Here is a 23,436-nt window from a genome sequence, read left to right as displayed (position 1 = left end):
TTTTACGATCCCGCTATCTCGCTACCTCTTTCTTCTATCAGTTTCGTACAATCCCCTTATCTCGATCCTTTCGCTCTCTCAGACCTCCCAGCTTTTAGTTCTCAGTTCCTTGCAACCCCTTCAATCGGCCGTGCATTTCTCTCCATCTCTCCCCTCCCCTTTACTTCAATTCGTCTCGTTCTTGTTCAATGCTTATCCTTCCTTATCTTCACTTTCATTCATAGCGCAACGCGGCGCCGAAAGCGATTCAAGAGATCGATTTATGTAAGTACGCTTGGTACTTGGACCAACCGACCAGCATTGATGTTTCGATTATTCGTTCTACTTCTCTTTATTGCATGTTTCGTCTGGCAGCTATGGAAAAAATATGATAATTTAAATCTCGAATATCAGGATTATTTTTTCACTTTGTCGCTTAAAATCTGGTTAATAATTGATACGACAGATATAATTCCCTCTTTACATTTTTCATCATTTGATATCCTGTTTCTTCAGAAGCGTAAACATTTTCTACATCACAAACATTGATTTTTGATCAAGCAATTTGCATATTAATCTAGGCAGTGTTGCACTTGGAAAATACGAGCAAAGATCAACAATCGGAGATTTCTGGAGCGACCAGCATTCTACCGTGTAACCGAGCAGATTAATTAGTATTACGGGCAATCACGATCACTGGATCAACTTGTTTCGTACTTGGAATTTGGGCATCAGTTCCGGCAACGTAAGCAATCTTTTCAGAATGATGTAACGTAGCTTAACGTCGAGCGTTGATCTCAAACGAAGAAATCGGAAATTAGAAATTGTATTCGGAAACTTTGAGCAGTGTCCTGATTTATGACACGACTAGGAACTCACATTATTTCTGAAAAAAAAATTATATATATATATATATATATATAAAATTATAATATAAATATAAATATAAATATAAATATAATTATAATATAAATATAGATATAAATATAAATATAGATATAAATATAAATATAAATATAAATATAAATATAAATATAATATAAATATAGATATAAATATAAATATAAATATAAATATAAATATAAATATAAATATAAATATAATTATAATATAAATATAAATATAAATATAAATATAAATATAAATATAATTATAATTATAATATAAATATAAATATAAATATAAATATAATTATATTCGTATTATATGGGATATGTGGTATCTCAGAGAAAGTTTCCGAAAATATTTAAACAAAACGCGCTTTGCGCGAATTTGACAAGAGATGTCAACAATTTATCCGTCACTTTGGAATTGAAGAACTTCCAAGCCGATGGAAAAGAAAACGAAATTTTCTTCCAATTTTTCATTGGCTTAAAGCAAGCAGAAATCGTCTAACTCGTCTGACGTTCGAAGAAACAGTTCATTTTTCAAGAGAAATTGTCTGACTCAAGGAATTACATATCATTCGCAAAGTCAGAAAAGTCGATTTTTCAAAAATTGTATATTCTGTTATTACGATTCTTCTAGAACATATCAGAAAATAATTAACATAGACGTTTTTATCCTTCTGTTAACATCTAATGGTAATGCGTGACTCAAACTTTAAAAAGCGTTTTTCTCGGGATGAAATTTTCAAAATCGATATTAGAAATATCCGAAAGACTACTGAATTTGAATAAAAATTTGTTATCTAGTATTTAATAAAATGAAATTTATTAGCAAAAGAGTTGAAAATTCACAGTTATCGTTTTCTGAAAAATTGATATAAATCGGCTCTTGTACAATTTAATGTAAAATTAAAAAAATTTGATTTAGATGAAAACCACGAGGAGATATACATATGTACGTGGTATCGTATATTTAATTCAAATTCAATATTTAGCAATCATTAATTAAATAACATACAATAAAATACATATTTTTCCAATAAAACATAATTTTTTTCTTCAAAAAAGTTTTTTAATTTTTCTTACATTACAACGATTCAAAGATATGTAATTCTTTAACCAATAGTTCATTTTCCGATAGAACTCACAATCGTCTGATTGTGAGTTCTCTTAATAATCGGAAAGAGTTGTAGCATTAAATAAAAGAGATTATCTCTTTATAATAAACACGCAACAAACTATTCAGTCTATCTTTGTTATAAATTCACGAATTTCATACATCGTTGTAATAAATCAGCGCATCACGTGTGACTAAACTTCATTTCAGACAAATTTTCTTGAATTTGTCAGAGATCTCAAATATATTCCAAAACGATTCATAACTTTTTTGTCTTTTGAGAGATGGTCAACGATCGTTTGTTTCGGAAAGAATCTACTATATCTCGTTCGATGGATAATAATTGTATTTTCGATGACAGAAGAGAAGAGTTGGATGTCGATCTCCACTGTTGTTGCTTAATATTAATGCTCAAATAACTACAAGAATAGCCAGAAATCGCTCTTTGAAAAATTTCCTTTCCTACAAAATTTAATCCATGGTCCTTTAATCCATTCTTTCATAGAAAAATTATCTTGTGAAAAAATCTTGAAAATTCTCTAAGTGGTAGATATTTGAAAACGAAAGTTCTTTTTACGTTGATAAGAGGAGATTTTTCCGGATAAAACGAATGATCTACAGGAACGATTTGGAGATCGCGACGAGAATAAAATGGATAAGTGAATTTCGCTTTATCTAGCAACGGTGAGAATAAGAACAAGCGCTACGAGGAATATCGTTCATCGATTGGAGCCATGTTATCTTCGATATTTACGCTGCACTCGTACCTTGCGTTTATCGCGTGCATTACACGGACGCAGAGATCAGGATGAGTTTGTTGCTGCACGAGTTGCCGTATTCACGCAACCCGAATCAAAGTCTGGATTAATTGATTTCTCCCTGGAAACTTCAGTTGAAGAAGAAAATTTATTTCAATCAGAGAAGTAGAGAAAGTGAGAAAGAATGTATTGTAAGGAAAAATATCGTATATTATAATCAAAAAATTTACGTTTATGCATTAATTGAATTGTAGTGTATCTTACAACGAAAAAAATGCATGAAAACAAATTTTATAGATTCTTACTGCTGATGAGAAAAAAAATTCATTAAAAATGACAATATCTTCGAAAGTGAAGGCATGTGACATGTTGTACAATTACAGAATATAACATATAACAAGGTGTTACATTTAAGTGAAAATGATGAAATATCATGGAGTTCGTATTATCAAAAAAATGTTTTTACAAAAATTGATAAGGAGTGAAGGGGGATTATTTGAAATAGATATTTTTTGCGTTAGTAAAATAGAGGCAGAGATTTCAAGGTCAAGAAGTTTCAAGGTTAGTTTATATTTTTAAGGTCAAGAAGTTTTTATATTTTTTTATTCGAAATATGATGATGTTTGAGATGAATGATACCATTCAATGACTCTATTGAATGGTATCATTCTAAGAAACAGAATCGTAATATAGTCAGAGAATTATATTCTAAGTAACATAAGAAAGACTGATGAAATACTGATGGATGCGACGTACGGTTTTAATTGAAGTTATTTCACTGGTAGAATAACCAAATCATATGCCAAATCAATTATTTTTAATTTGATTTGTATCGAAATGTTGTCTCCTCCGTGTCTCATGTTTTCAGTTTAATTTGTCCCTTCGTATCAAATTGATAAAAAACTTGGTAAATAATGAAAAGATAAATAGTTAAATTCTTTTATTAACAGTAAATAAATTAGATCGCGTATAAACAGATATTTAATTTTATAAATTTTATAAATTCAATTTTATATTTTACATATTTTATACACATTTTATAAGAAAAATGTGTCAAATTAATAAAAGATGCGAAAGTTAAATTACAATATAATTAAAATTATTAAAATTTGTACAAGAAATCGTTGTATTTCGTCTAATTGTAATCGTCTGAATAAATGTCATCATGTCATGAATAAAAAAAAAACATAGGGTTCCCTTTAAAAAAATTTATTTGACTTTCAAATCTCTGTTGTTATTTTAGCAACGCAAAAGATATCTACGCCAAATAATATCCCCCTTTGTATCAAACAACTTTTGTAAGAACTTCAGATATGAAATTTTTGTAACATATTCCACTATTTTTATTTATATTTATATATATTTTATATTATATATTTTTATTTACATTTATATTTTATATTATATATTTTTACTTACATTTATTTTTTTATTTATATTTATATATTTTTACTTACATATATTTTTTTATTTATATTTATATATTTTTACTTACGTTTATTTATATTTATATATTTTTAATAACGTAACGCCCTATATTTAATTGAACAATTGAACAATTGAACAATTGAACATGTACGTTATTCAAGATGTCCATTTCGGTTTTTCATTTCTCACGGCGTTTTAAATTTTGGACTATAGTACTCTATTATTATCATTCAAGATGGTCTTCCGTAGATGTCGGATATCTGTCACAAGGAACGCATGATTTAAGATCTTTCAGCTTACTTCTAACTTACATCTCCGCTATATTTACATCCCCATCTAAGTCGTTTAAAGGACAGCGTTCATATCGTCAAGTGTTGTTAAAATAATGTTTCGCATCCGTTGTCGTCGTTCGACCATCTTTGGGTTGCACGTAAAATCTTCTCGGACCGAGGATCATACGATCCAATTACCGGAATGAAACGCGTCACGTATTTTTAGACGGCTCTCTAGACGATACAAACTCGGAATTCAATTGCATTAGATCAACTCGAGATGTCTAATAGTTATTTTGTAAACAATGCGCAACTTTCTCTTGGAACACGCAAATCTTGACGACAAATACTGTTAAACACTTTTGAAAATTAGTCGTTTCTGAGTTCGTACTAATAAGCACGAGTTTGTTGTTTATATTCAAAGTTCGTACTTGCGTAGCATTTGTTCGAAAGAATATGTATCATGATTTGTTGAAACGCTTCGTTTTCACGCCATTTTATTTTATCAGCCTCAAAGATGAGATGATGCAATAATATTAGAAAATATTAATTCACTGGAAATTTTATGTGTACGTATTTTTTCACATCTTCATATTATTAGAAAAATTGTTTCATTTGTAAAATTTGTTACAAATACATAGCAAGGATTTGATATTTGATTTTCGTTTTCGATGGGGCCATAAAATAATTAAACATACTGTTAAACAGTTTAGTTTCAAAAAAATCTCGTTATATTGTATAGTGTATATTATCGATCTATCTGTGTATATCCATGCGACGGCTTGCATTATTCGACTTATTTAATAAAAGCAGAAAATCGAAAGTAATTCGTTTCACTCGTGACATTGCAACATTCATTGATGTTGATGAATGATTCATTGTTCGCATGGGTAAATAACACCGTCTGAATTCACGTCAAGCGTTGTTCATTCCCGCGAGAGTAATTAAATGTAGCAGAAAAGTAGAAAACAAATGATGCACGTTCTTCATTCTCAACGTGTCTTTATATTTTCTTAGTTTCTCTTGTTTTAATTTACGTTTGTTTGAAAAAATCCCGCAACATATTTGGGAAAATTTTTCATACGATTAAACTCCGAGCAACGCGCGGTTAAAACGTTCCATATAATAATTAAATTAATATTAATTTTGAAAATTAAATATATATATTATATATTGTTTATTATTAAATAAATAAAATAATAAAATTTAATATATTTTTTAACATATTTATGTTTAATTATATTAATAACAATTAATTTTATAATAAAATAAATTATTTATGAATTTTCAATAATTTTATTAATTAGACTTTTAAATATTATACTGTAAAATAGTATAATATAATAGAGTATACTAATATTTAAATATTATACTATAATATTTAAATTAGAGTATACTATATTATACTAGAGTATACTATAATATTATACTATAGTATACTATAATATTTAAATATTAATGTTATATAAAATAGTGTAATATAATAGAGTATACTATAAAATAGTATACTCTATTATATTATAAAAATTCAGCAAAAATAATTAGAATTTTATATTATTTAATTGCATCTTTATCATCAGTTATATTTATATTTTTTATAAATGATCATCGAATCTGGAAGCAATCAACCTTCAGTCCACATTTCTGTTCTGTCAACGACGGATAGTCGTTGGACGAATAGTCGAATAGTCGAATAGACGAATTGAAGCAAAACTGAAACAGCAAAAGTTAATTGATTGTAACGCGTCACTTTAGTCACGCTCTGCCCTGTAGCTGTTTTTTAACATCTGTCGATGCTCACAGCTTTCTCACTCTAATTGCATTAATCGTAATATCATTATCGTTCGAGTATAACTGTTATGTATCGTTTATGACATAAACTCCCTATGTATTGGCGTGTAATGTATATATTTACAAAGGAGTTGATTGCCCTGCTTTGTCGTCAAAGCATGTGAATCATTTTAAGATGCTTTTCTGATTTATACTCTTCGCGCGACATGAACTTGCCTGCTATTTCGGTAATTTCATGAATGAATTCACTCAAGTGGCAAATAGATTAATAGAGTAGATTCTTTGGTATTATATTTAAGGATTACTATGGTAGTTTAAGTTGATATGTGGGCGATAAATAAAGTGGTAGGATGTACCCAGAAATAGTTATACTGTAAATCACTTGCGGCTTTCGAGTTTCTTCGTGGTTTCCGTATGTGAATTACATTCGCTGGATTAAAGTCTAAATCCAGAGTCAGGTGTTCAGTAACTGCTAAAGTGTCTCCTCGTTGGTGCTTAGTTCGTTGTCTGCCATACAGTTCGCTATTACAAATTCTTGAAAGCGTTAATAACCAAATTTTTGCGAATAAGATAATTAAAAAATATGTAATAAGGTATAAATACCTACTAAGGTGTATAAAATTTCATCTTTGTAAATTATAATACCATTTAATAAAACTATTTGTGAATTTATTCAGCAAGTAATGTTCCAGAAAAATTGTAGAATGACAAGTTAAAAATTGTAGAATTTCAAATACCTAACAAACATTGTTCACGAACACGTTTCCTGGTGAATACGCATCTCTAAAGAAACTCATAGTTGCGGAAGAAATTCAGAGTTTAATTTTTCACAGTTTAGATGCTTTCTACAATGCTAGAAAACAAACCAGAATTGATAAAAGATTCAAAACGAAGTTCAAATTTTGCTTTCTGTTATAAAAAATTCTAATAAAATTCTGTTTTACGGAGCAAAATTTTTGTCAAAAGATTCTTTCAAATACTATTTTAAATAATTGTTGTTCTCATAATTGAAATGAAATACTATTTTTTAAGTAAAAAGTAAGATTTTTATAAATAAAATATCATTTATTTTGATAATTTAAAACATGAAATAAAATATTTTAACTTTAAATTAAATAGTATTTGGAGTATATATTGATAGAAATAGAGCAAGGAAAGAGATAAAGTGCAAAAAAATAATAATATTGGCAAAATAAATCTATTTACTTTTTTGCGTGTAACACTATTCTAAACGAAATGTGTCGTTCAAAATTTTCATTATTTAGGTTGTTCTTTTATAGGCACAGTACAATCTAACGAAAGTAAATAACCTTACAATGTAAGACAGATGACGGAATCAGTATATTATATTTTAAAAATATTTCTTTTTAAGAATTATTTCTTTCTAAGAATTATTATTACTGCAAATATTGCAATAATCTTAATTTTGCAATGTTACTATTATTGCCAGTACAACATCGTTATTGTGTTTTTGATGAATAAATAGAAGTCATTTATTTCTGTTACATCTTTTACTGTGCTTTGCGGAAATAAAAATGATTGAATTTGTATATGTGGAGTTGTTATTTCTTTTAAAATTTTTAATACTATGTTTGTTTAACATAATTATATCTATCTCCCATTAAATTGTAGAGTGTAGATCGTAGAGACAAGTACTAAAAAATTGAGAAATTATTTTTATAAGGATGTTGAACATATACTGATATTTGCAGAAATAACATTTGATCGTAATAAATGAAAGGAAAAATAAATTAAAATAAATAAAATATTTTAGATAAAAGTTTCACAATTTTCAGTATCCTTCAAACGTAAAATATAAATTTAAATATTATTTTAAAAATTTTTTCCAACAAAAGTAAAATATTTTTTTTTAAAGTACATACATAATTCAAAATAAAATGGACTGTTTACTATTTGTTATTTGAAATAATATTTTGCTCAGCCCTGGTTTCCACAATATTTCATGTTTGAAATAATCCTAAATAATAATCAAGATGTCTCTTATGTGTATATGCATTAATTAGTATTCGCTAAAAATTTGAAACGCTTCTGAAATATTTGGCAAATAGTTGATCGTTGATTCTTTATACATGAGTGTATTTTCGACTAGTATTATATTAACTATGAAGTTTAACATTTTCCTTCTCCTGTCTCGTTAAACGAAATAGTCGGCCGCGTCTTCATCGTTATTGAAGCGTGTTCGGTGCTAACACGTAACGATCGAAAGTCGTAAAAGACTTCCTTTCCTCGTTCTCTCAACCTAATCCTATCCTTTCGAAATATTGAATGCTCTCGCTAACCTCGAATGGAAGGAATGGCTTTTCTCTTTTATACTTTCTGTGAAGATTCTCAACGCCCACGCAACTTTTTGCGCACTTTTAACTCGTAAAGTCTTTACTACTTCAATATTATCTTTTTGTTTTCCATTAATGAAAGTATTTACTCTGTTGTCCTCTAACTATTAATTACCACGAAAATTCAAAAATTGAATAAAATTATACGCGTAAACAAATATACTCGCGTTTCAGTGTTCTCGATTGACAAATAATATGCAATGTTAAATATACCGGAGCTTTAAATAGCAGATTGAAGCGAAACATAGAAATTCTATATGAAATCGAAGCAGTTATATCGTGAATATTAATTTAACAGCAGTGTTCAACAGAGTATCAATTAATCTTTGATATCGTAATTGATTTTATGCTTCAAACCTTTTTTCGGTTGTCAAACTTTCTTAGCGGATGCGTCAAATAAAAGTGATTTCTCTTTCAGATTGAAAATTTGGCACAAATTGCTGACCTTTTTCGTTCTGTGAAAGTAGAATAATACAGGACTCTCGATAGTAAGTAGTATATTCTGATATTACTGTGCCACGGCATGAAATCGTAGAAATTGTAAAAACGCGCAGGATATTGAAATTGCCAATAAAAATATATATGTAAAATATATATCGAATTTCGAGTAATAGAAACTTATGCGAAGTTATTGCATCGAAATTTTGTCCAACGTAACACTTATTTACACCTGGATTTCTTTATCTGGACCGCAGAATTGATAATAAATTTTTCTCATTAATATTATGTTATATTATATTGTAGATCGTAAATTTTAAATTTGATGCATGGAATCACGGAAACTGGCAAATAATATTAAACGTCGACCACGCGATTTTGATTACTCTTTTCATGATCTCCAATAATTAACCTTAAGTCTTAATAATATGGCTTCGACAATTGATAATTTTTAAACGGGTAAATAGGCATTTTTCAACATTGAACTAAAATAACGTTCGTCAAATTTCTATTTTCTTAAACTGCATTCACTCTTAAATAACTACGTTGGTGTTAATATCATAATAGCCGTGGAAATGTTAGTTTTCAGGATAGACAGTTGCAACTTCTTGAATTCTGTTTGTCAAGCAATGGGAATATTGAATTCTGTTTTCGGGGCTAGATGCAAAGAGCAGCTTACGTTAATGTCGCTTGCATTGTTCAAATGAGAATTTATATGCAAAATTGTATTAGACGGTAGCATTAACTCAAAATTGTCTGTTTGTAGGTAAATTGTGGAGAATTATCATCTCCATGTCCGAAAATGTTGTGGACGTTTGAACCACCTGACATTTACTATCTCTTAAAGAGAAAGCTTAAGTGCAATAAATTGAAAGTCATCGAAATCGAACTTTATTCCTGCCATCTCTAATTTTACTTGATCAAAAAAAATGTACGATGGAGATTTAGATTTTATTTCGCGTGATTTTATTTTAACTTTTATTAGGACAAAGAATAGCATTCTATTTGTGCATGTTCAAATAAATTTCAATGAGCGTTGACGTCGAGCATCAATGAGTTTTGATAAAACGATAGCTATTAAATTATTTTACTAAAATATATCCGGCTAATATGAAATTGTTGCTTCGTAAATTAACACGCACGAGCCATCATACTTTAACAGAATATTTTTTATGTTAGAAACGTAAATCCGAATATTTTTACAAAGTAAAAATAATCGAGATTATAAAGAATTTTAGAAGAATACATTAATGTTTGTAAAAGTATAAAATTAGAAAACGAACTATGGTAACATTTGTCATAGACATTTCGCGAAAGGTGTTTTATTGAAGACAAATCCAAAGAGAAAACCGGAATAAGCAATTTCTTACTACGAGAGCAGTTGTACCAGTTCGATAATAATTAACGAAGTTGTATTAGTCTTTAATTAAACTGTAACACAGTAAAGCCCAAGGAATCCTATTTAATTAACTTGTATTAATTACAGGCATTAAATAACATTTGTTGATACAATACGAGTTTTTTCACACATTTATGTTAAAAATTAAATGCTTCATTTACATAAACGGAAGAAATTTATTTGTAATTAATTTGGTTACTTTTGTTTATTTATTGTTAATTTAACTAACGTTAATCATAATCCATTTTACTAACTACTATCTAGTTATATTACTAGTTTTATTGTAATTTTCCTATTAGCAACTGTTATCGAATCTATGCATTTAGACGATATTCGATGCTCGTTAGACCATTTTTTGCGTTATATCTCGTGCAGTGCTTCGTATTACACAATAATTTTTTGTTCGTACGAATATTGGTTATCGATAACGAAATACGCTTTATATGTGTTGAACCAGTGTCCCAGAATCCGAAAGTGATTCGAGGAAATATTTTTATACCTATTAGAAATCGATTTTCCGATATTTAAAGTAACGAAATGTAAAATGGTACCTGTGACTTCTTAATAAGTAACGAGAACTATATAAGAATAGTAAGAATATATTTGGATCTTGAAATCTGTATAAAAGTTGCAATTTTGAAAAATGGAAATGCTCAATACATAGACTTTTCTAAATGTCTTTGTCAATATTGGTTTTAGTAGTGATTTAAAAAAATGATACAATATATATTTACAGATTGTATTTTAACGAAGTTTTCAACATGACAAATGGTTGCTTCATTTCGATTTCAAACAGTATATTTTATACATGCACTTACAGTGAACCACAAAAGTATGCGAAAGCTTTAAAATTAAATGTTTAATGTTTTAAACAATCTGCTTACATTACGAATTCCATAATACTTCTAGTATCTAGTGTCGTGATTATACATATAATTCATAGAGTAGGTTTTGGAAACATCAATGATAGTCACAAAAGTATACGAACAATGTAAGGTGTGCTACATAAACATTACATCAGTATAATAAATGTAACATTACATCAACATGTAAAATGTAAAATAAAATGATCATTTGACATGTGACAAACTTGCTGTGATCGATAATACTGTAAATATTGGCAAAAGTATAAAACTCATATTAATCAGAAATGTAAGTCTCTGATAGGGAATCAATAATTAAGTGGCATAATGAACGTAATGAAAATACATGCAAATAATTGCAAAATTATTAGAAAAATGTAAATTTTATTATTTATAAATTAAAATTTGTAAAACAGTAAAAAAGTCAAAAATCATCGAATATAATCCATTTGGACGGTCTAATTAACGGAGACGGAGGAAAATGTAATCATCCTGAAAATAAAAAAAGATCCCATTGTTTCTGCTCCAAAACTGGTTGGAATATGCTCGGAAAGAATATTTATCCTAACGTTACATGGTCCTATATTTCAAAAGAAATTATTCATAAATAAAGTAAATGAGCAAAAGAGATTAAAGTTTGCTAAAAGAGAAACGTATTATATTTTCAGGTGACAGCAAATTCAATATATATTTTAAACTGACGGTTATTACAGAATTTGAAGAGAAGTAAATATAGAGAATGTAACTTAAAAATTTCCGTCTGATAGTAAAGCAGAGATGGTTCTATAGTAACATCCAATTAATATTAATGAGATTTTAGATATAATATTTACATATTAAGGAAGAATTTGAAACAACATGCAGACAATAGACAATTTTCAATAGGACAGTGATCTTAAACATATCGCTTATATTGTAAAAGAATGTATAATGTAATATTATGTATAATGTATAATGTAATGGATTTATGTATAATGTAATGGATTATGTATAATGTAATATGTATTTTGGAAATATTTTAAAGTTCCATTGAACATCTATGGGCAAAAATTCGCAAAAGTTTGGAGTAGTGTCGAAAAAAATACAACTAAAAATGTAATAAATAGTATCTAACAACATTTGCAAGATGTGTTAATAATGGACCAAGAAAGTATTAAAATTTAATATATCCGTTATAAAATATATGATCGTTTGTATACTTCTGTAGTCTTTACGAGAATTACTTTATAAATATTGTTAACATCGTTGAATGCTCTTTAAATTTTATAATCACAACGCATACTTCCGTAGTTCACTCGATATCAAACATTGATAATCGATGAACTTCCTCAATCTACTGCAATGAAATAGATCAAGAACAAGCTGAACAATTACAGTGAAATTAGCTACATTTACAAAAGTAAATTAGTTCTTACCATTGGCCCGATTCATTGAATTAAATGCTTTGATGTGCATTATCTACGAAACTCGTGATTTAATTTGTTCATTCCAGTTTACATCTAAGTGAATCGTTAATTACATAATATCATACAAAGTGAAATGGGTTTCTCCACGCATTGAAAGATTCGTGACATCCCAACTCTTAAGAAATATGAAATATCAATCAATTTGTTAATAAATTACGTAATATCATACAAAGTGAAATGGGTTTTTCTACGCATTGAAAGATTCGTGACATCCCCATTCTTAAGAAATATAAAATATCAATCAATTTGTTAATAAATCGATGATTGAAACGACAATTAATAATAGTGCGTGAAAAGAGGTTTTTTTCGCTGTATCATCTTTTAAAACAAGAATCGAGAATGTAATAGAAAAAGATATCTACTGTAGATATGTAGGTAAAGATATATATATATATATATATATATATGCCGTGGACAATAGTTGATAGATATATGCGCACTTTCACATAGGAAATCGTTGAATGAGTGTCCTCCTTGCATCATGATGCCGATGCGAACTCTCGAGAATTTCCAAGATCCATTAAGTTCACATGAAAGCTCGCAAAGCTCGCAGATTAATCTCTTTTATCGATCATCTTTCGTTTCGTTCGTTTATTCATTGAAGTTATTTAAATGCTGATAATTCGATTGTTTGTACTCTGGTGTAATTGCATGAAGATTTCCTTTCCGTGGATTTGAAATGAAAATATTCTTGAAACAAAAAAGCTAAAAAGGCTGAATGTTGATTCAAAATTTGGTCGGAGGAAAATTGAAAAAGTTACTTATAATTGTGAGTAATTAATATAGTTGTAAGGAGAACAAGTTCCGCGTGTCTAGAATTGTTGCAGAGTCGAAGAAATTATTATTCGTTCTGTAAATCTTCATTTCGCATTCAGAGTACGTAGAGACAGAAATACATTTGGAAATACTACACTGGAGGACATCTTCGGTGAAAAAATAAAGTCGACTGTAATGGTATCTACAAGCACGTTATTCCCTTTACAGCTTCTAACCCCATTGGCATGCTGCCCGCACAGTTCGAGAAACTTTCTGTCATTGTGTCGTTGATTACGTGGGCTCTTATAAAGGAGGGTACAAAATTGCAATCACTTACAGTACGGTGTAATTCTATTTTCAATATTTAATCGTCTTTGCAAAATTAATAAGGACGTAACGTAGAAGTTGTCAAAGTAAATTTCATTGCGCGAATGAAATTACGTGAATGAAAAATCTCACGATTGATCAAAGTCACGTAACGAACGGAATTTCTAAAAGTGGAGTTGAAAAAGTTTCTTCTTCGTTTCGATCTAGTTATCGCGGTTTCTTTAAGAAGCTTCGAGAATTCTCTCGCCAGCCAGGAACAATTTTATCTCTAGAATCCCCTTTCAATTGTATTCAATTGCGCGATAAGAAAATTCTTAATAGAATTAACTTGCATCGATCGATAGCGAATCGAAATGAAATACGAGTTTAATGTTTTATATTGCTGTAATAAAAAAGAAAGTAGTTAATCGCTTAAAAAGTGCGAATAACACAGATGTTACGAACTCTGCTCTTTGATATATACCGAATACACGAATACCGAATACCGATACACTCTCACACATTTTTATCGTTCTAGATATGAAAACGATATTTTTCCAACAATTTTACGCCAGTGGGCTTCAGCAATTAATTTCTTTTGCTCGTCGATTTTCGATGTTTTTTTCCGTTCCCCGTCTCGATTTACTTTTTTCTTCATTTCTTGGTTTTTCTGATTTCAGACACTCGTGAGAGATGTAAAGTAATAATCGAACCATACAGTGCGTTCGTATTTGTGGTTAGTAATCAGCTGACTGACTACGTTAAGTTATAACATGCAAAACATCTACTTTAACATTTTAGATTCTTTATTTAGATTATATCAAGCGTTTATTTAAATAGCAATATGGTTTACAATGAAACAAAAAACATTTGCATAATTAGTTTTTTGCAGAATTTCTAGTTTAAAATTTTTGAGTCAAAAAGTATTTATATATGAACCTACGTTTAGCAGTTTAGTAACCGGATATTTCTATGTTTTTATATGATGTACATGTACAATGTATGAACAGGCATTATTTACACTACTCGCTATTGAATGTTAAGAATTAAAAGAAAAATCATGTAAAAATAATTATAATATTTTTTTCATTTATAAGTAATTATATTTGTAGAAATTTTAAATATTTTTATGCTGTGATATTTAATAATAAGACACGAAAAAAATAAGTCATGATCTAACCGATTAAAAAAATGATTTATAAAACAGTAATTCATAAAAAAACAATAAAATCCTATTTGTAAATGCTCAAAGTCTATCAATGATCGGGAGGTAAGACTGTACATACAATAAGAAATATTGTTTCTCAGCAAATACTTATGATGTTAGAAAAATAATTCAAATAGTAACGGTTTTGTCGTATTTTACTAAAGAAATGACATTTCTCATAGTTTTTTTCCGGACTGTACATTGCATATGTGATAAAACAGCTCTAAAGAAAACCATTAATGTTAAGAATAGAGACAACAAATTTCAAATTTTGCTAAAGTTTATTGATAGAAATTAATAGAATTTTAAGAAAATATAATTATTAGCAATGAAAGTAAATTCGATATATTTACATTTGTATGGAAGAAGAATGCATATAAAAGTATTAAAATATACTTCCAATTAAAGATGGGATCGAAACTAAGAAACTACTTTAGATTCACGAAGCTTGGATTCAAAAGTTTTGCTTTGTAAAGTTCTGATTAAGATTCTGAGACTCTCAAAAGTTTCGAAGCTTGAAGTGTTGATTTTGTTTTGTAGGAGGAATTTCTTGTTTTATGAACTGCAGTTTTATATAAATTTTTATGGACCACAGTTAAACACAATTAAAATATAAGCAAAAACATAACAACATACAAAAATGTTTAATCCAGATTCTTATTTAAAAACACTAACATCTGAACTCTTTCTGGATCTAATTTTTTCACTCCTTCTGGATCTATTTTTCATTTGTGTGAATGAAAAATTTTTCAAAATATACTGTTGACATAATAAGATATTTTTTTGATAATTTCTTTAGATTATTTTTTTCCTTGGATATTTTACATTATCATTTCAGAATTACGATTGATTACACATATGTTTAAAAATAAAAACCAAGCGTTTGCAAAGCATCTATTATCAGACATTTGACAAACATATGAATCAAACATTTTTTGTTCACGCTGCATTCTTTTCTCACTGATTTTATATCTTTTATTAACTGAATTTCGAGAGTTTAGAATCACGAAAAAAAGTATAAAATTTCGAATTCTCGAGATTTGAAATTTTCTTAGTTTTCGAGATTTTAACATTTGTACTTCTAACTATGAGGAAATATAATTTTTTTACCATGCAACGTAAATGTTCGCATAATTTCTATATTATAATTAAATGCAAATATTCCATGTATAATGAAGCACGTGTAAATATTTTTTTAATCCAGTCATATAAAAGAAAATATAGATCTTGAAAGATACAGTTGTTTTAACAATTTTGCAATAAAACGTAATAAGCAGATCAATGCATAAGCTTTCCTTCTCGAGGAAAGCTTATCTTGGTTGAAATGTTATAGGGCAAGATTTTCGCACGTAGGATGTGATGAAGCGATTGCGCGCTAATAGCAGAAAACGTGGTGAATACATTATCGCGCAAAAGTTGCATGGAATGTTTCTCGTGGAATGCAATGCGACGAAATTAATTAATTTTTTACAATGAACACAATTGAATTAAATCGTGGGACCAAAACGTTTTTGCACCGGGATATAAATTTGATTAAATAAATTCTTTTTGCTGAAAAAAGATACCGATTGCTGGCAAAGGAAGTTCCAAGTCGAGGAAGCTTAAAATGCAAAATGTTGGGTGCAATCTGCTGTGTAATGTAAGTAAGTGCCTACGTAAGCGTGTAGAGATACCAATATGAATATCAGGATTTCCGCAGGATCTCAGCATTATAAATCACACCCGGAAAATTATATTTTAATCGAATTTTAAGTTCCAGAAATTCGCCAAACAAATTGAACATAACAATTTTTTATTCAACATTCTCGTCAACATTCTCTAAAAGTTTAAAAATTGCACTGGATACTTTTTTCTCGATGCACTTCGTTTTAAATAATCCGCAACAATTTCATCGTATGCGTCGTTGAATCTGCGATATCTGTTCAATCGTTTCCAACGCGGATAAAAGAGAAACTAGCTTGCGGCATTTTTGGCTCCGGTCTGTCTATCGTCACAACAATTCTGGTTTTGGCAGAGTTTTTCACAGATTCCCCCATTGGTTTTTTCACGATAATTTGACACTAAAACTTTTATTTCGTCCGATTTTACGTGTAACAATTTTGTTTATTTTAAAAAAAAAAATTTCATTCTTCGTTGTGTGACTAGAATTCGGTGAATTCTGAATATTTGACCCGACTGCGGTCTTGACGGACGTCTGTAACGAGCGGAACAAAATTTCAACGACTGTTCTATTTCTTAACCTTGCGTTCTTTCAGTCATTTTTGCATTTTTCTATTTATATTTCTTCAAAATTAAAAAATATTTTGAGTTAAACCAAAATACCATAGACTTCTTATTAGTATATATATATATATAGCTTCTTATTAGTATCTATATATATATATATATATATATTTATAATATTTTAATCAAAGAATCATATATATATATATATATATATATATATATATATAATATATTTATAATATTTTAATCAAAAAATTATATATATATATATATATATTTTATAAATCCTTTTTTTTTATTAAACTGAGTGCAAAACTGAAATATAAAAATTAGTCGGTAGCAAAGTTAAAAGACTGTTTCTGAAACCAAATATTACGGTAAAAGATTTATTTCATACTAAAATTGTAAATGCTTGTTTGTTATGTTTGTACTTACAAGGTCTTGATTTCAGTTATTTTTTTATTTTACTTTGTATCTTTCATACATTTTTTTTTTTTATATTTCATAATGTGTCGTTTTCTATTAAAATCATAATTACTTGTTACTTTTCTTTCGTAAGTAGTAGGAAAAATTTTTAGATATGGTTTGAAATTTCATATTTTTTGGTTAAGAAATAATATCCACGTACTTTTGTGCTTTTCCACCTTATTTTTTCTGAATAAATATCAACGTCAGTTTCAATGTAATTTTAATCTTTACGCTACGTAGTTTTATTCCTTTAAACATTTCACCGTGTGAGAAGAAAAGTGTTATGGAATGCGTGTTACGTTCTGGAAATTCAAATATCGATTCAGTATTATACATAATGTAACATCTGTTTCGAGATGATTTCAAAAAGAATTCGTATCTGCTTGGACGGGCAAAGTAAGTATTTCTCTGCGATTTTTCAAATAAAATATTTAAAAATCATACTAACTTCAACATACTAAAAAATTCTGATTATCCGGCATTCTCGCAGTACTGGATGATCAAATATGTCGGATAATTGGATTACATATATGAAGTGATAAAATCGAGGAAAATAATTTAAAAAATAATGGATAATATATAAATGCAATTTATTAATAAAAATAAAATATATACAGCGATGAAACAAATAAACAAATAACAATGAAAAATTATCGATAATATAAACTGTTGCAACTTTATAGAAATAAATCATATAGCAGTCAAACTGCTTTCATTTTAAAGCATGAAATCTCTTGACAATTCTGAATTTGTCTTTTCCAAAGATGATTTTACATTATGTAGCGGGCAGAAAAGTAAAGATATTTTTTTTCTCAAAAATTGTAAAAATTCAAAGAATTTTTAAAAATATTGAAAATATATTTTTCGTGATTAGATCCATTAATTATTACTTTCGTATTTATTCATAAACTCTTCGAACTTGCTATACGATTTTTTTCAGCATTTTATCGTATTTTTAGGATTAAATATTAGGATTAAATGACAAAAATTTTAAAAAACATTTCGTTACCTATGCCTAATGTTCAAAGTTCAATAAATAGCAGATTTCAAAAGATCATTGTAAAGAGAAAATTTCACTCTTTAAAACCACGGTCAATTTAGTCACGAAAAAATTTTTTAATTTTTTTATTGAATTCATTTGAATTTTCAAGAAAAATGTTTCTCCATCCACTACGTGATGTAAAATTATTTTTGGACAAACAAAATTTTTTTCGAACAACGAACTGTGGAAGTAGAGGTTTTGAGTTTTAAAATGAGACCAAGTGAATTGTTATAATCTCCTTTTTATGAAATTATAACAATTTGAACTTTAAATTATCGCCAAAATACTTTGTTTCAGTTATCTATTTTATTATAGATACAGAACACGTAAAGTATACGTATATGTATCTAATTAATATTAATCTAATTTTCTTCCTTTTTTCTTATATGACTCGCAATGGTTACTGAAAATAATTGACGCAAATGTGCTGGTTAGATGGTAATTAGAATTCTACTGCATCTAGTTTACATTTAACGAAAGCATTTTCTCAGTAACCTTTTCACTGTTTGAAAACATAATAACTCGTTATTTGCCGAGTGTCACGTACATATATTCCGATAAAATCACATGCATTTTGAAATTCTTTTCATATTCTATTCGAGTTATGCACATTGCGAACAAAAGCATTTTAGTGAATATAAATTAGCCATTTTCAGTCATTATTGTTCGCGAATGTACGTGGGGGAAGTCGATAAAACGGAAATGTATTGCTAACGATTTGTCACGCTTTTAAATATGACGAGGCATTCATTTAATTGCCAAATAACTTTGTATACCCTTTATACATTTTCAATATCTTGAATTTTATATATATGTATGTATGATATTTTTATTCAACATCGTGAATATCGATGTAATTAACATGGCCTGCGAAATAAAAGCAAAGTAAATAAAAAATTAAATTGCACAAAAATTACAATAAAAATAAAAATTAAGTTAATGAAAATAAATAATAATTTAAATAATTCGTTTATTTATAATCGAATATATTACATCTGCTAAGAAAGAAACAAATTCGCAGAATCATTATTCTTTCGTCTTAGATTGTCACGAGTATGAAAAATTCCATTGAATATCTACAAATAAAGAATAAAGAGTCCTTGTAAAAGTACGAAGTCGAGCGAATTTCAGGTTACCAGGACAACAAGATTCTGGGACATGCAGAGGATAAAAAGGGAGAATATTTCCCGTCGTTGTCCTGTTTCCTAATTCATTTCTATTGTCGTCCACGTTTCATTTCATTCGGAACATCGCACGTAATTGTTTTGTTTCTCTTTCAGTCGTGTGTATCGTAATTAAGCAAATTATGCTATGTAAACCATTCTACGCATCGACATTGAGTTTTAAATAGTTCAAGATATTTATATTACATATATCCGAGTGTCTGAAAGTTTCTATTGTGCGACACATATAGCGATGAATTTTCGAATTTACTTACATACGTTTAAACTTTAATGAAACTATTTCGAAATTTGTGCGTCGAAATTTGTGTATTACATATCTCTGGAATGTAATGAATGTTGTTGAGCAATATCGAGAATTTGTTTCAGTATTTTAATTCACCTTTAAATCGTTTTGGTAAGCTCATCTTTATTTCATGAAAATTGTTACACGCTCGCGCTACTGTAATTCGTATTTATCGTAAGAAACGAGAACGTTGGAGGCAATATGTTCGAGAAAATGCTGCGAAATGATCACAAAGACTATACTTCGAGGAAACAATGGATACAAAATTAACGCAAAATTAGCATAGACATGAACATTGTGTGCTTCTCTCCAATTTCTCTTTCAATTTTATCACGAAACCGCATAGCTCGAATTTACAATCCGAAGGAAATTGTACCTATTCCACTGCACTTGGTTTCGTATGGCACCTGTATGGAATACTAAAAGTATTACAAATTTTTGGTTCTTGTTGATTCGATAAGATGGAGGATAAAATGAATTTTTTCTGTCGATTAAAGTTTCTTTTTTATTAAAAGATAGATAGTGACAAAGAATGTTAAGATTATAATCAAAAAAATAAATAATATATATATATACATATTTGTTAATTATCTTTGAATATATTTTTTACGTAGTTTCGTAGATGATATTCTTTTTGAAATATCAAAAATTGCAAAATGTCGATAACAGAGCTAAGATTTAATAAAATTGCATTTTGCATGGCCATTCCAGTAACATCGAACTTTATTGTAGCACATTAGATGTAATTTAATTTCGTGGTGTACGTAGTATTTATTATATTCGATAACGTATTTATCGTACTTGCATCTACATAGTATGTTATATAGGGTGTACAGTTTCCAAGCATAGAGGTTCAGACACTAAAAAGAAAATTTCAAATAGAAGTTAGAAGTTAGAAGTTATAATAGCGAAAATTATCAGAAAATGCTTCTTTCGATAAAAGTAACCTTAAGCTTTTTAACACCGTTGTATATATTTTTTCTACAATTTTTTTCTATGATTCGAATTCAGACTCAAATTTCTGTCCCAAGATCATTTGAAAGTTATAACATTGCAAAATATATGAAATCAAAAATACATAGAAAATTTAAGGTGATCTTGATTTTTTTCGACATTTTTTGGTATTTTTCACTATTGCAGTTTGCAACTGATGCAAAACTAATTAACATTTTCTGGAACATCATTTTAATACCATATTGTAAGTGCTTGAAAAATCATGTACACCATTTCGGCGAATACCTGTATATTTTATATTTTTCAATTTCTCGAAAATTATTTTTCCTCGCTTTTTACATACGTACGGACGTACAGGCATTTACATGTACAGACTACACTACAATAAAAATTTTGTCGTTTTAAGTCGCAAAAATTTGTTTCCACATAAAAAACGATTTGTCTTTTTACATTTCCAAATATTACGTTAAACAATTCATCGATATGAAAGAATCTCTTAAATTTAAATATACAATTGTTTCATGCATACATTTCGAATAGGATTGATTAATCGCAAAGATAACAAGGATTCAGGAATAATCAAATGAAATGCATCTATACCGGTACTCTATTATCGGATTATTCGAACCTTACGATGCGGAAATTCAGTCAATTTGCTCGTATGAATAGACGCAGACACATTCTCGTTGCAAACACTACCACCAGTTTCATTGAAAATTTACCATCTGCAATAATTTCCACTCGCACTAGAAATTATGAATTTAATAGAAATAGAAAATTTTTTTTAAATTAAACTAATTTGATTTCATTCTACGGTAAATTAAGTATCTTTCCTTTAAAAAATTTTACACCATTTCTAGCAAAACTTCAAATTTTTGGTTTTTACCTTGGTTGTTAGATTCACGTAAATTGTAAAAGGAGGGAACTTCTCTCACGAGCGTGTGACGTAATTTAAATAAACACTAAATTATCTATGCATATATGTCAGTGTTACGTTGATCTGACGCTTTCGTGCTAGGTTCCAAACATTTGTCTGATCTTTTGAAAAAAGGGAAAATCGTTTATCGCATTCTTCTAAATTTCGTATTAACCTTTTCAATAAATAGAAATCGAATCTATTCGCATTTCAGCGACCATTTATCTCTCATTATTGAAAGAACTTGACGTTAGTTTGAGATTTTCAACACCATTATGATTGTTGCAAATGAATTATGTTGTTCACAACTGAACGTGAATGTCGTTATGCTTCTAAAACTTAAAATAATAGAAGAACAAAATCTCGATTATTTTCCTAACGATCGTTAATCATTTTCTTCAAAATATTTTCAGAACACAAAATGTGTTCGGGAATTTTGAAACTTTTTTTACCTTGTCGAATATTTTTTGTTTAGTTAATTTTTAAAATTATTTCATCTTACGTTCTAAAATTATTCTAAAATTGTTTTCTCTGGCAACTTGGAAATAGTCACCAAAGTAGCATTATCTTTTTAACAGACTTGTAATAAAAACAAAAACGCTTTCTCCTTCACTGAACTTAAGGTTAGTCTTCTACTACAAACACAAGTTTATTTTTAAAAAAGAGGATGAATCCTCTTAAGATCTATGTGAAACCTATACTGGACAATCTCTCTAAAATTAATAGATAGTGCACTACTGAATATTTTAGAATATACGAGAGCTTCTTCGACATTATAAATTTTTTCCTTGTCACGAGTATATCCTTCTTAAGAAATTTTCTTCATCGAAAGAAATTTATCACAATAATGATCTATGAACAGAAGAAATTTATTATTCTATGTTTCGCATATCTTAATGTTAAAAGTATTGAACGAAAAATTTTGAAGAGTAATGCGTAAGTCGACCCAAAAACCTAATATTCCTTGTGTTCTATCCTTTATGAAACATTGATAGATATTTTTCTTTGACTAGAATATTATTCTTTCTATCATTGGAAGAAAAACACTTGAGCAATAATAATAAGTTTCATCTATCAACACAAGATCTTTTGTGAAATTGAGAATATCGGACAGGTCATAAATTTTTGCAACATATCATCTAACGATAATAATTTCAATATCGCAATTATGAACTTTATCTTAATTATTTATTTATTACTTATAATTCATATTAGTTATTTATTATTACCTGTGGAAGGAATTATTTTTACTGATTATGAAATTAGTAATTAATGATGTATAATTGAAATGATGAATGTATTCATTAATTACTGATTATGAAATTAGTAATTAATGATGTAT

The 23,436-nt window shown here is 28.4% G+C and overlaps 1 protein-coding gene across 1 annotated transcript in view; it reads left to right on the top strand.

The window, feature by feature from the left end:
• Window positions 1-23,436, top strand: part of LOC122527561 — a 63,854-nt gene that overhangs the window by 11,907 nt on the left and 28,511 nt on the right. The window lies entirely within an intron of this gene.

The sequence above is a fragment of the Frieseomelitta varia genome, unplaced genomic scaffold (genome assembly GCF_011392965.1).
Source record: "Frieseomelitta varia isolate USP_RPSP 00005682 unplaced genomic scaffold, Fvar_1.2 scaffold_1026, whole genome shotgun sequence".
Classification (NCBI taxonomy): Eukaryota; Metazoa; Arthropoda; class Insecta; order Hymenoptera; family Apidae; genus Frieseomelitta; species Frieseomelitta varia.
The sequence above is the reverse complement of the archived record's forward strand: the minus strand, read 5'-3'. Positions and strand labels throughout refer to the sequence as shown.